Source organism: Triticum dicoccoides, chromosome 2A (genome assembly GCF_002162155.2).
Source record: "Triticum dicoccoides isolate Atlit2015 ecotype Zavitan chromosome 2A, WEW_v2.0, whole genome shotgun sequence".
Lineage (NCBI taxonomy): Eukaryota > Viridiplantae > Streptophyta > Magnoliopsida > Poales > Poaceae > Triticum > Triticum dicoccoides.
In genome coordinates this window covers 671,757,585-671,769,073 of record NC_041382.1, presented here as the reverse complement: position 1 = coordinate 671,769,073, position 11,489 = coordinate 671,757,585, and the positions used below count along the sequence as shown (strand labels likewise).

The window sequence follows — 11,489 nt, the reverse complement described above, 5'->3', positions numbered from 1 at the left end:
CGAGACTGTCTCACTCTTTCTTCCGCACGGCGGGCCCACACAGATGATATACCTCCCTGTTCGGGCCTCAATCGACACACTCTATACTCTCTCACGCAGATTGTCTATCTAGGTCTGTCCATCCAAGCCGCCACCACTCTTTCGACCTCATGGTAGGCCACGCTCACTCAATCTATCTCTCTCTCTCTCTCTCTCTCTCTCTCTCTCTCTCTCTCTCTCTCTCTCTCTCTCTGTGTGTATGTCTCGATTGACCTCGTTCTTTCTCGGACAAAAACGATATATCACCATGTTTGATCCCAATTCGACCTATTCACATTGTATACTCTCTCACGCACATCGTCTATCTAGGTCACTCTCTCCAATCCATCTCACTCTTTCGATCGCACGCGACCCTATGTGATCGGTTAACCTTGCTTCCTCCCACGCACAAAATATATCTACATGCCTGTGACTGGAACATCTCTCAAGCTCTATCTTACAGCCCTCACCCTTGCCAAAAAGCTCAATCGGATAATATCTCTCCAGAGCATATATATTTGTTCAATGAATGTCGGACCACACTCACTTTGTCTCTCTATCTATATGTCTCTTGATTGACCTCGCTTTCTCACACCGTATCTTCCACGCGTTGAAGCTACTACCTCTCCATCCCTCGCAAACCCGGAGCTATTTACATTGCGAGGGGCACTCCAACCTTGGATTAATTTGTGTAGGCATTTATTCTGGTCGGTTTAGATTATATTTTCGTAGCATTCGGCCCACAACTACTCCAATCACCGTAGCGGGTAATTAAGCTACGGGGAGCACCTAATATGAGCACTGGGGAGCCGTTGGATTGAAGATGCAGCGGCACACACAAGGCCTGAATGTTTTATTTGCAAAAAAACCTTTGGAGAGTTTGGAAATTGCGCATAATTACAAAGACTACTCCCAAGCCATTGGATCTCACTTCCAACGGTGTAAAAACTCATATCACCATAGTATCTAAGCTACGGGGTGGATGTGATATTCTATGCCGTTGTCATTTTTGTTCGTAAACTTGCAAAAACGTGTAACTCGTGTCATTACTTGTCTAACCGCGCAAAGTGTTTGTTCAAAAAAACCATCCTACACTGAAATATCGGAAGAACACACGGGGGTCCCACTTGTCATTAATCAAATTTGGACCTAAAACTAAAAAATCTGAAAGACGAGATTCGAACTGGCAACCTGGACTACAAAGCGTAAGTCGATAGCCTGAAAAAATGAATGGTTGTTGGCTTTGTCCCATAACTTGATTTTATACAGTACTTGCGTTGAGTAGAGTAGAGGGAGTGCCTCGTCAACACGCGCATGACCGTTATCTCACTTACTGGTGGGTCCCAGGTCTGTGATCTCAATCTCTCTTCTCTCCATTGTCTAACCTTTGCACGGGCACACACGAAGAGCGGCGCTAGCTTGCCGTGGTGTTATTACAACTAAAAAACTTGGAAAATAGAAGAATCGCCTAAAACAAGAGACGTTGTGGCTGGTCGAGACGGAGCTAACCACATTTATCCTCCATGCCACGTTTGCATGATGAAGCTTTGTGGCTAGTGGGGTGTTTTCAACCGACTGGCTGGGTCCCGAGGTCGAACCATAGGTACTACGTCTGATACAGTATATTTTTACACGCACATTTTTTCTCCATGCCGAGACGTGGCACACCCTACCGCGCGGTTTCGGGGTCCTCCCGGGTGGTGCACACATATATTCTTCCTGACGTGGGACGCCCTACCGCGCGTTTTCTGGGTCCTCCTTGGTCGTAGCGCCGAAGCAAGTAAATGAGTCGTCAAATCATGAAAGACCACATTTCCCGCCGAGTACATCAGTGAAGCACGGTGGCTAGCTAGTTGGGCTAGTCCGACCGATTAGCTAGGCCGCCGCCACATTTGTTTTTTCACCCCTTTTTTTATCTACTTGCCGGCAGGTAAATTTAAATATCCACCGCGGCGTTGCTCTGGTGTTTGGGTGTGGCAGGATTTTTAATTTTTTGATTGATGGGAGCAGGCGCGGCAGGATTTTTAATTTTTTGATTGACGGGAGCAGGCGCGGCAGCAATTAGTCACGATGACTCCGCCTGTACCCACTGCTCCCTGATGTGAGAAGTCGTCGACTGGTGTTTTACCATGGTGAAAACTAAAAGATTCCCCGCTCCCTCCGCCTTCCTGTAGATTGCATTGCCTTTCAGCCGTTTCGCCCCCTTTGCTTCCTCTCCCCATTGCTTCTACCTGGTGCCATGGCGGCGCAGCAGATCACGGAGTCCGAGGTGAGGCTCCTGACACAGGGGCTCCATACCGACGATGCGAAGCTCAGGGCCAAGGACGCGGAGCTCCGTGAGCTCAAGGAGAAGAGGAGTGCCATGCTCCTCCGTTATGTGCGGGAGTTCACGGAGCTTCAAAAGCGGCAGGCGTCCACCACAAAGATGCTCGAGGCATCGGCGGCGTTGTTGCAGAAAGCGGGAGATATGATAGGCCGTCAGGGGAGCCGGCTGGAGCGTGAGCGGGCCGATCGTGACGAGGTCCGGGATCGCCTCAGCCACTTGGTGAACCAAGTTGCCACGCACGTGTTGCGGCTGCGCGATGCCTACCGTCATGCCAGCGCGACGATGCCGGCCGTCGGGCTAAACCCGTTCGACCACCCGGACGACTTCAACGAGCTGCGGCTTCCTAACCTGGTCTCCTTCTTCACCTATATCTCCGAGGAGCTGAGCCGTCTCCGCGCGATGGTGGGGGCTAAGATGGATAAGGAGGGGTTGCGGGTTGTCGTCGCCGTTGCAGGGCGAATCCTTTCAGGGCTCTGTCACCGGAATCCATTCGTACCATTGGACGCCGTCTTTGACAAGCTGGCTCCCGTCGACCGGGAGCGGGCTCTGCGGGAGGTTGCACCCTGCATCACCAAGGTCGTGCGCCTCGAGAAGCAGAGGGACTTCGGTGGTGTTTAGGCGCCCTCTGCATGGGCATGTCCATGTCTCGACGCAACATGACCGTTGGATCAAACTCAGACGGTGCAGATCAGTCACTGTAGCACAAAGCGTGTGGTTGTGTTTGGTTGCATTCTCATCTCAATATACTTGTTTCCTCTTTGTGTATTTTTGTCAACCTACTAGTGTGGACTCATGCACCCTTCATGCACTCTTCCAAACACCCAAAAGTGGGTCGAGAAGGGAACTTTTGCTCCCATCCCGTGCACCCTTCATACACCCTGCCTAACACTATTCGTGCTTCATATGGTTCATGTTTCGTGGAGTATTGTAGCACCGTACTCTCCGTGAGCTATGGACCTAGGTCTGTTAACATTGATCTCACCGTCCATTCTCGACCGGACAGTCGAAAAAGCGGTACTATGTTACATATAGGAGTAGTTGACATGCGCACAACATCATTTGTTATCGTCATATCTTACTACACTAGCAACAAGATTGTGTAGTACTGACGTATGAACCACTGCACATGCCTAGTAGTAGGAGCACTGTGTATGTTCAAGTGGCTGCGGTGTTTCACACTCCTCCGTTGTAAGAGTGGAAACGCTTGCTGTAATCATTTTTTTCTTCTGAAAAACAGTGGGCACGCTCTACCGTGCAGATCCTCCTCCAGCCATGCACTAAATTACTCACTTTCGCCGACATGTGGGACAGCCAACATCGGGGTCCACCAGCCATGCACTAAATTACTCCGTAGTAGAGTGACGGTAGACTACCCCGATCAAAGCGCCGCAGTAATGCCCAATGAGTCGTCAAATCACAAAACCCCCTCCTTTCCAGCAGTAAGTTGGATGGACGAAGCAACCATCATTTCACTCTTCTCTCTCAGCTTCCTCTCTACCCAACCCTCGCTTCTGCCTCATCTTGTTCCTCATTTCTTCAAGAAAACCCCGACCTGCTTCTGCCATTGTTCTTCTCTCCCAAAGAAGGAAAGGTGACCGCATCAATGGTGTTGATTCTGGCCAAGGCCCGGTCTTGCAACCCCGAGACTGATCCCATAACTCCCTCTCTTTTTTTCTTTTGGGTTTGTGATTATGGTTTCTTTTCTTTTATTTCTATTTGACAGTTTCTTGATGGACGCTGGAGCACCGGCCAAAGTGATGTCTATGGCTCCGGCCAAAACCGTCGAGGCTCATGGTACGAAGAAGCGCAAGCACCCCGCCGAGACTACCGCAGACAAGCTCAAAGCCATCGCCCTATCCAAGCCCCCCTCTCCGGGATCCCTCATTAAGCAAGTCCAGGTAATATCTCTTCTTGACGATCTTTTTCTCGATCTTGATCGTGTTTGTTCATCTAACACGCAGTACTAGTACTAGTAGTACAACTTTCTGGGTGATCTTGCATGTGATTTTTGTGTGCCAAATGACGATTCTAAATTCCTCTTTTGACCAAAACATGCGAGAGGTTGACACTGATTTCTTATAGATTACTTTCAACTACTCCCTCTGTCCCAAATTTCTTGTCTTAGATTTGTCTAGATACGGATGTATATAATACTAAAATGTGATCCACTACAAGGATCTGGGTCTATTGCAACAAAATCGTTTGTTGCAATACATGTTGTTTCGTGGCAATAAGTACATATTGCCACGAAACGACATTCGTTGGGAGCCGTTGCGACTGGACTCATGGTAATAGGTTATTACCACAAAAAAGCAATCGTGGCAATAATGTGTGCTCCAACATCCATGCAGAAAGTTGCCACATGTTTTTCCGTGGCAACACTCACCTGATGCCACAATTTGATTTGTGGAGATAGACTTAATGCAACATGTAAGGAATCGTGGCCACTGGTATCTCGTAGCGATAGACATTTGTGGCAACAACCTATGCCAACGACGGCCGTTTCGTGGCGTATTACTTTTCCGTGGCGATAGTCAATTGTGGCAATAAACTATGGCAACAATCCTTGTTTTCGTGGCATTAGGCATGTTGCCACGACCACTACACTTGTGGCAATAAACTATGGCAACAATCCTTATTTTCGTGGCATTAGGCATGTTGCCACGACCCACTACACGTGTGGCAATAAACTATGGCAACAATCCTTGTCTTCGGCATGTTGCCACGACCCATTGCACTTGTGGCATTAACTTATGGCAACAAATATTCCAGTCGTCGTAACAGAAAATTGCAACATACTTGTCTTGGTGGTGATAAATAGGTATCACAACAGGTAAAATCTTTGTAGCGAGAAACTATTGTGACAATATTCAAAACCATATGTATGATATGTAGATTCATAAAATTCATAATTCTCATAGCAAATATCCATCAAATGAAACTCAAATGTAATTTAGCCATCCTAATTAACTACGAAGACTAAACTGTCCATGATGTAGAGTTCAGTCCAGCTAGTTCTTTGGATCCTGCAATAAAGAAATAAAAATAGTTCTAGTTAATGAGTCATGTAAAGTGAGCTTAGATATAGGGAAGGACAACATGAGAAAATTACCTTGTTCATTGGTTGTATTAGATCCCATAGTGGAAGAAGCTTTAGCTGCTCCCAATCCTTCATAACAAAATGACAACTCTTATTTTCCCTTCTTCATCTTGTCCAAGAATGGAGCAATGTAAGTAGGATTATTCATGAAACACGTTTTCTGTTGCACCAATCAATGTAATGATACAACAACAGTAGCATGTAAAGTGATAATATGATAGATAGATGCCATCTTGATTTTAATAACTATTCCATACATTGGTTCTGTTTCGTCTCCCGTGATACTCATCGATTAGACTCACATCTGACAGATGCAATGTTGGAAGGACTGAAACTAAGAATTCGAACTATATACAAAATGCATGCATTTGTGTAATCTGAATAAAACAAATTCAATACAGAGTAGACGGGTTAACATACTTGCTACTTCCTCTTGCTGCTTGGATAACTTTGTAGTCCAATATGCTTTGTCCAACGTTTAGACTTTCCCCTTCAGAGACACATTGTCTCCGAAAGTTGGAAGACTCTATATTTTATATCCCTTATCTTTTGAGAAAATATATGTGAGTGAACCTGAATGTGGATGTATAAGAGAAGTATGAAACCACAAAAAAAATGCAATAATGCATACTTACATGCAAGGCAACCATTATCTTTCTAACTTCTAAAAGACAATATATTAATACAACCATGTCTGATCTCAACTTTCTAGAAATCCAATGATTGCAAGCTTGTTAGGAAAGAAACATATGATTAGTTTTAGGACAAATGGCCAAGTTTTTATAGAACTGGCATGTAATACACATAACAGGAGATGTTAGTTTGCCTGAATTTTTTATTAAATGGAGTGGCACAATTGGAAATAGTCGCACTTCAAAGAGTTATAGATCATCTAGTTTGTTCTGCTCATAAGCCCAATTACAATTAACCATATTATTAATACATGAGCACCAACTATAACATTAAAAGTGTGGGCTTTACTAGAGAATATTTGTGACATGTAATTACCTCATATATTCACAATTATGTTAGCAAAAGATCAACACAACTTAATTTCTACATTATTATTGAAAACCTGAAGTATGTTTCTTCTAGTATATATTGACACTGAGACAAGCCTTAATATCTCATCTTACAAATTTCCATCTTGTCGTAGAAACTAAAACAATCTGGCATTGTAAACTGTACAAAAACATATCACTACCTTAAATGTCAAATTTACATCTTTTGCGCAACTATCTCCTACAACACTTAATCAACATCATCATTCTCACACAAATTTTACATGGATTCCACTTCCATGTGGTGGAGAATAGAAGATACTTGTCGCATGGAAGATATATATACATTAGTAGAAATATATGATTTCATCAATCAATACTAACCCATCGAAAGTTCTAGCTCGCTGATGACGATTCGCCGACTTGGCCACATTCCTACGCGAGTACTTTTCGGCATGGGGCGACCATGATGACGACAAAGGATGGAAATTCCTCTTTGACATGATCCTGCACAAAGCAAACTCCATCTGTATTAATTGATTAACAATGAATCAACGTACACAATAGTTAGAAAGCTAACCATCAGACTGATCGGTTCTTGCTAGATACAACACACTACGCATGCACACTGAATTGCTGGATTAATTAGAGACTTATTAGTACTACTCCGACATGTAAAAAGTACCGCATCCAACACACGACGGTATAGACTATAAATATATTAACATGCATCCATGGCGTGCATAATGTTTTTTCTATGCACATGAATCTGAGCCCGTCGTCTGTGATTGAAACTGCTTCCAGGCTGCAACTCGTCCTGTGATGCCGGCGACGGGACTGCTCATGCTTGAACGTGCAGCAGCAGCCAGGCATGAGTGGACCTGAAGGCATTGTCGCCACCCCACCAAGGACAATCCCAGCAGCACTAACATCGGAGTTAAACAGAGATCGAAAGCCTACAGCTATGTCAACAGCGGATGGAAAAGCCAAAAAACGACTTTGGACTAACCGTATTCCCTTACATATAGGTGTGATGGAGATCTGAAGCTCCATGAGTTCTTGGCCTCGATGAAGGCCACTGATGCAGCCTTGCTCGTCGAGACCCGCGTCACCAGTGCGCCGTCTCTGGAGATCCACGCAGCGTCTATTGTGGACGAGGACGAAGAGATTGGCGGCCCTGCTATGGGAGAAGGGCGACTCACCGTCTTTGACGGATCTGGACGGCGCTGCTATGAGTATGCGATGCAGGAAGCTCGAGGAGGAGTAGGACGGATGCGGGGCGGCGAAGATGGGATGGGGGCGGCGCACAGAGTGGGGGAAGGGACGGGGTTAGGTCTTTGTGTTCGATGCAGGGTTAAATCGATCGAAATTTGACACCCCGCGTAAGGGCATCTCCAGCCGTCGGCCCACCAGGGCGCTTAAATAGAGCGGCTTAAGGGCGTGCCGGCGCTAGTTCGACTTTTGGGGGCGACCTAGCTCCCAGTCACGCCCCCAAGCGTCGGTCCCAAGATACGAGAAATTTGAACTAGGTCGTTCCCGCTCACAAAAGACGCCACAAATACGGCGATCAGACGTAGTCTGGCGTTACAAAAAACAGAGCGCCACACGCCGCAAGTTCACGTGCGCAACGAATCACTCGGCGGGGTCGGCTTCAGGCGTTGGCGGAGTCGGCGTGCGCAGGCTCGGCGGTGTCGGAGCTGCTTCGGTGCTGGGCTGTGTCGATGCGGCTTCGGTACTGCTGGGCGGCGATGTAGAGGCGTCGTTCGGGCTTGGCGTCCGTGCGGCCGTGGGCGCGGGAGCTGGCGTCGTCGGCCTTGCCGTCTGCATCTGGTTCAGGATGAGGCCGCGCTCCATCATGTACCACGCCCTGAGCTGCTCGTCGTTGCTCTGGAGCATGTCCGCCCCGCCCATCAGAAAAGCCATGTCGGTGTTCCTCTTCTTTGCGGCGACGTTGGTCCGGAGCAGGTCGACATTGGTCCGGAGCAGGTCGAGCTTGATGGCGCTGTTCGTCATCAGCGACGACCACCGCGCCTCGGTCTTCTCTTCACGTAGGACGGCCCGGGCCTGGGCGTCGGCGAGGCAATGCTCGATGGACTCCTGCACTCGCGCGGTTGCCGCGTCGGCGTTTTTCCCCTTCTTTGCCAATTTGTGGCCGTCCGGCCGCCCCTCTGATGCGCCCGGAGTCGTCGCGTCCGGCTTGTATGTCTCCTTGGCCTTGTCGAGGGTACGTCGGACTTCCGTCCACTTCTCGCACTTGTCAATGCGCTTGTAGACGTGGAGGAACTTGAAGTCGACGTCGAGGTTGTCGCGCCGATACATGGTGAACATGCGCAACAACTACGCGGAGGAACAAACAGTTGGCGGTCGGCAAGCATAGACGACGAAGAGATGCGGGCGAACGGCGTGCGTACCTGATCCTCAACGCTGGCGCCGCTCTCCGGGCGAGTCGCGACCTCCTCGACGATTCCATGCCATTTGTCGCACGCCCCCTGGATACGCCCCCAATGGTTCGCCATCGCCTTGGAGCCGCGCTACATGTAGACGCCTTTGAAGTAGGGGTCGACGAGCTTCCGCTCGTCGAACTCGGCCTTGATGCGGTCCCAGTACGTCTCGAAGCTCTGGTTCGTGCCGGTGGTCGGGTCGAGGCAGACGACTTTCCATGCTTCGGCGAGGCATTTCTCCTCCTTGGACGTCCACTTGATGCGCAGTTCGCCTGGCCTAGCCGCCCGCTTCTTCTTCTGGCGCCCCTTTGTCGGATCAGGAGCCGGCTCCTCCTCCTCCTCCTCCTCCTCGTCCTCCTCCTCCTCGGGTTCCTGCGTTTCGTGCGTGTCCTCGTCGTAGACGTAGCCGAGCTCGGCCTCCATGTCGCCGCTGAGATCCACTACCTCGTCTTGGGTGGCGAACCTGGGAGACGCGGCGGTCGCGGTCGATCCTGTCGCGATGATGTCGTCCATGTCGGCTCCTGTGTCGTCGGTGTCGCCGAGGTGCGAGAAGGGCAGCGGTCCACGGCGGAGATGGGGCGTCGGCGTGGACACGTAGGCGGGCGACGAGTAGTTGTATGGAGGGTACTGCACGCCGACGAAGGCGGGCGAGGGTGTGCGCGTCGCGGGGTGGCCGTGGGGGAAGGTCACTTTTGGGTTGAACCCACCGTGCGCGTCGCCGTCGGCGTAGCCGGGCGACGACGATCCCCATGGAGATCCGACACCTTGCTGTCCCCAGGGCGCGTACTGGGCGTGGCTGACGACGGGTGGGTTCATCATCCCCGCGTGGTCGGCCGATGAGGAGGATGCCGCCGCGAGCGCCGCTTTGTGGCGGGCCTTCTTGGCGATGGCCCTGTTCCGCCGGTCGGCAGTGACTGCGTCGCGTCGCTGAACTTCCACCCTCCACTCGGCGTTCGACATGCCCGGTGGCTTCAATAGCGGCGCCCTCGGCTTCCTCTGCTTCGGCTGGGCCACGGTGCCAGTCGTGGTTGCCGCTGCGCGCGGCATGGCGTACTTCTTCGGCGGTATGGCGGCGACTGAAAGGCGAGCGGGAAGGGGTTTGGCGGGAGAAAGGGAGGGAATGGCGGGAGGAAGGCGAGCGAGCGGGAGGGATGCGAGGGAAAAGCATCAAGAAACGGCGGGAAAAGGCCCTCGGATCATCGCCAGGGCGGACCCACGCGTCTTTTTCGTTTGTGTCGGCTCCCCAAGCGCCCCCCAGGGCGCCGGGTTCGGCCTGGGTTCGTCGGCACCAGTTTTGTCCTGAGCCAGCGAAAAACGGGCTTCTGGGGGCGCAACTAGGCCATTTTTTTGGCGTCGGCACGGCAAAAACGCCTGGAGAAGGGCTATTGGGGGCGCGGCTAGAGATGCTCTAAGGCACTGAGAATTTTGTCACCCCGCGCACTCCGCCCTCGCTAATCTTTTCACATTGATGTTTTATCCTTCCTTGGCGGTTGATGGAACCTGCTTCATTTTGACCCCACGTGACATAGTCTATGCAAAATTTTATTAGAATTCCCAATGTTATAACATTATTACATAGACTTACAATAAAAACTTATAATTACCGAAAAAGGCTTTCGCCCCATGATAACCCACAAGTATAGGGGATTGCAACAGTTTTCGATAAGTAAGAGTGTCGAACCCAACGAGGAGCTAAAGGTAGAACAAATATTCCCTCAAGTTCTATCGACCACCGATACAACTCTACGCACGCTTGACGTTCGCTTTACCTAGAACAAGTATGAAACTAGAAGTACTTTGTAGGTGTTGTTAGATAGGTTTGCAAGATAATAAAGAGCAAGTAAATAAAAAGTAGGGGCTGTTTAAATAAAGAAACAATAAAGTAAATATAGCGAGTATGGAAAGGTGGTGGTAGGAGTTGCGAAATTGCCCCTAAGCAATTGACTACTTTACTAGACAGATAGCAAGTATTATGTGGGAGAGGCCACTGCTAGCATGTCATCCCTGACTTGGAATTCTATGCACTTATGATTGGAACTATTAGCAAGCATCCACAACAACTAATGTTCATTAAGGTAAAACCCAACCATGGCATTAAGATATATTGGTCCCCCTTCAATCCCGTATGCATCAATTTCTATGCTAGGTTGAAGCTTCTGTCACTCTTGCCCTCCAATACATAGTCCTATCAACATACAACTAACCCTAGGGTGTGATCCACGCGCGGAATCATATGATGGGCACCAAAGGACATCAACATAACCACAAGCAAATTAAATCAATCATAGAAATTCATCAACAACCGATAGGACAACGAAAATCTACTCAGACATCATAGGATGGAAACACATCATTGGATAATAATATAAAGCATAAAGCACCATGTTCAAATAGAGGGTACAGTGGGTTGCGGGAGAGTGGACCGCTGTAGATAGAGGAGGGAAGGTGATGGAGATGTTGGTGAATATGGTGGAGGTGTTGGTGTAGATCGCGTGATGATGATGATGGCCACGGCGGTGTTCCGGCGCCACCGGAGGAGAGGGGGAGATGGGCCCCCTTCTTCCTCTTCTTCCTTGACCTCCTTCCTAGATGGGAGAAGGGTT

The 11,489-nt window shown here is 49.2% G+C and overlaps 1 long non-coding RNA gene across 1 annotated transcript; it reads right to left on the bottom strand.

Moving 5' to 3' along the window:
- Nucleotides 1-5,245: 5,245 nt before the first annotated feature.
- Nucleotides 5,246-7,765, bottom strand: LOC119359810. Its single transcript, XR_005172671.1, has 5 exons — nucleotides 7,468-7,765; nucleotides 6,830-6,952; nucleotides 5,865-6,017; nucleotides 5,457-5,553; nucleotides 5,246-5,370 (listed from the first exon to the last, which is right to left on the bottom strand). It is a non-coding gene; the product is annotated as an uncharacterized LOC119359810 (long non-coding RNA).
- Between the last annotated feature and the right edge of the window lie 3,724 nt (nucleotides 7,766-11,489).